The sequence below is a fragment of the Sinocyclocheilus rhinocerous genome, unplaced genomic scaffold (assembly GCF_001515625.1).
Source record: "Sinocyclocheilus rhinocerous isolate Xijiao unplaced genomic scaffold, SAMN03320098_v1.1 scaffold1101, whole genome shotgun sequence".
Classification (NCBI taxonomy): Eukaryota; Metazoa; Chordata; class Actinopteri; order Cypriniformes; family Cyprinidae; genus Sinocyclocheilus; species Sinocyclocheilus rhinocerous.
The window spans coordinates 197949-201683 of record NW_015638359.1 but is presented as its reverse complement, the minus strand read 5'-3'; positions in this window follow the sequence as shown (position 1 = coordinate 201683).

Genomic DNA, 3735 nt, shown 5'->3' with positions numbered 1-3735 from the left:
GTCTCTGATTGGCTGGAATTATGGCATATTGTAATGCTGGGTTGTGTTGAGCAAGCAAGCTGTTGGCATTTAGAGAGCACTGAGGGCGGGCATCAGGTGAGCAAAGCTAGTGAAGCATTGCACGCGCAAAAGAGAAGGTCTGCACAAATCCAAAAACTTATTTTAAATGCAAAATAGATTTTTGTGCGCTCTAAATACTTTCTTCTTTGTGATACAAACATTTTCTCCACAGAACTCAGTTCGCACGCAGAATTGTGGCAGAGATATAATCCCATGGGGCAGAGGGGGGACCAAGCTTGTTGACCCTCGCCCCCCCCTAGAACCGCCCCTGTGTGGTGCTAAAGAAATAAATATTATTATTATCAATTTGAAATGGGAATGCTGTTGAAATATTCTCTAACATTATAGACATTACATGCTGTCACTTTTCATTCATTTAATGTATCCTTGATCAATAAAAAGTATTATTTTCTTAAAATAAAATACAAAAATAAAAAAAATATATTTTGAATAATTGTGAATATTTCTAAAAGTGTACAACTACATTACCTTGCAAACACCTACTTCTTACATCTAAGTTTTTAAGTGTTCTGCCTATGTTGCTGTACTCAACCTGTAATAATTTCTACAGATTTACTGCCACAGAATAAATAATTGATTCATGAAACAAGAACATTATTGTTCCTCCTGGTTCCCAGGTAGTGTTTCAGTTATTGTGCTAATAAGTTGCTTGTGTGGTAATCCATGCAATCCGTTTGAGACTTGTTAGTGTACATTCATTGATTTTTATTTTTTATTTTTTTCTGTCTAAATCTTCCCTCACGGTAATAGTGCAGACTGTCATAAGCAAAGCCTGGTTATCAAACAAGCTCTGTTTCTGCAAAGCATTTTTTGACAAGCAGCAAAAACTGTGACAAAAGTTTACCAAACATGATGTGTCTTGTGGCACAATTATCCTATTAATTAACTTAATTATGTTATTTGAGGGTGAATGGCTGTGTTAGAGCTGGAAATGGCTTGTGTTGACAGATTTGAGTGTTTGTACATTTTTGTGCCAGTAAAACACATTAATGAACATAAAGAAAATACAATCACTTAACAGTTTAATCACATTTGCTTACAATCACATTGATGTTCTTTCTTCCTTTGTCACTCTCTTTCTCTTTTTTCTCAGTGTATTTATGGGTAATTAAATGAAATTCATGGCAATTTAGATGACACTCAGTAAAGCAATTTATTGAATTAAATGAAAATCATGTTATTTAGTTTCATTACGACAGGACTGACATTTAAGTATTTTGAACTGACTGGTTTCAGAATTTAAATATACTGCATTTACACAAGAAAAGACAATTATAAAGTTTTATTATAAATTTTGCCAATTTGCAGGTGTATCTGCTATAAAGTGTTGTCAGCAACATATCATACATGTCGACTATTGATTTTTTGACTATTTGATATTTGGCTATAGGCTATTAATTTTAATCAAACTGTTCAGTGAAAAACATGTTGCATTGTGTGGAAAATAATACAAGATAATACTGAACTCTGTGGCAAAACCTGAAATGGTCGAAATGCAGCATTGCAGCATCGCAGCATCCAAATACTGTTCAAATAAACTGTATTTAGCACAAATAACAGCATAAGAGCTTCATGAAATCTAGTTTGAATTTGAGAAATTAGTCCTCTTTTGTGTTTCTGATCATGAAAGTAGCCTTTGTCCCATTATTACTGCTCTATTAGGTCTCTACAGGCGGACGACTGTTTGGTTACCAACATTCTTCAAAATATCTTCTTTTGTGTTCAACAGAACTAAGAAACTCATACAGTTTGGGACAACATGAGGGTTAGAAAATTACACAAAAGGAAAAAAAGTTATTTGAGGAGTAGCTGAGAAAGTACAATACATACTTCTAAGGTAGGCCATCCATGGCACCAGCTGTCATATAAAGCTGTTCAAACAATGAATCATAAAATCATAACATTCAAACTTCCCACTGAAGGTCACTGTGTAATGCACACCCTGGTCAGTGCTGACCCATACACCCATACACTTCAATAACAGCCTCTGTGCAAACCTGCATTACATTTTGATAAGTTCTCAAAACAACCCCCTTGAAAAGAGCCACTCAAACTGGAAATGACATGGGACCTTGCTAAAAAGTAGCTTTTCATAAATCCTTGGGAAACTGACTGGAATAATAGTAAATCTTTATAGTATATGTCCTGCTTCCTTTTTATTACTTCACTATGCCGTAGCCTTTGTCCCATTATTACTGCTCTATTAGGTCTCTACTGGAACATCCAGGAACAAGCTTCCCCTTTTTCTAGGCTTTTACAGTTTCGATATTCACACTCTCTCTTGCTTTCAGATTTCACCTTATCAAAACAACACAATTTTCCATTGCTACCACCCATCTATGTGAATATCTTCTTTTGTGTTCAACAGAACTAAGAAACTCATACAGTTTGGGACAACATGAGGGTTAGAAAATTACACAAAAGGAAAAAAAGTTATTTGAGGAGTAGCTGAGAAAGTACAATACATACTTCTAAGGTAGGCCATCCATGGCACCAGCTGTCATATAAAGCTGTTCAAACAATGAATCATAAAATCATAACATTCAAACTTCCCACTGAAGGTCACTGTGTAATGCACACCCTGGTCAGTGCTGACCCATACACCCATACACTTCAATAACAGCCTCTGTGCAAACCTGCATTACATTTTGATAAGTTCTCAAAACAACCCCCTTGAAAAGAGCCACTCAAACTGGAAATGACATGGGACCTTGCTAAAAAAGTAGCTTTTCATAAATCCTTGGGAAACTGACTGGAATAATAGTAAATATTTATAGTATATGTCCTGCTTCCTTTTTATTACTTCACTATGCTGGACGGGACACATTTCTGAACTTGTTAATTATATCTGCAAATCAAATAAATATATACATAGATAAATAAATAAAGCAGGCAGGCAAATTTGCTGAAAATGTACCCCCAGTCCATTGAAAATGTAGATGAGTTTGTTTCTTTATCAGAACAGATTTGGAGAAATTTAGCATTACATTATTTGCTTACTAATGGATCCTTTCAGTGAATGGGTGCCGTCAGAATGAGAGTCCAAACAGCTGATAAAAACATCACAATAATCCACTAATACCGCAATAAAAGTAATCCACATGACCCCAGTCTATTAATTCATATCTTGGCTTTTTAACGTTAAACCGTACTTCTGGCAAAATTACGAGTCCGTGATCCATAATAATGCTTAGTGCAGTGAAATAAAAATCTATTCTCAGTTGTTCTCTCACATCAAAATCCACCAGCATATGTGTTTAGAACTATTTTAGACTGTTTTTGCATGTAAACGGTGCTTGATCTGTTCATATTTCTCTCCTGTTCTCTCCTGCTTTTCACTTGAGAAAGCAATATTATGGATAGAGGACTTTGTTTGACTTGTTCTGATTTTAGCCGGAAACAACAGTTTGAAGTTAAAAACAACTTAATGAGGCATTTGTTTATTACAAACACGCAGCTTTTCTCTTCACAAGACGTTAATTGATGGACTGGAGGCGTGTGGATTACTTGTGGATTATTGTGATGTTTTTATCAGCTGTTTGGACTCTCATTCTGACGGCACCCATTCACTGAAAGGATCCATTAGTGAGCAAATGATGTAATGCTAAATTTCTTCAAATCTGTTCTGATGAAGAAACAAACTCATCTACATCT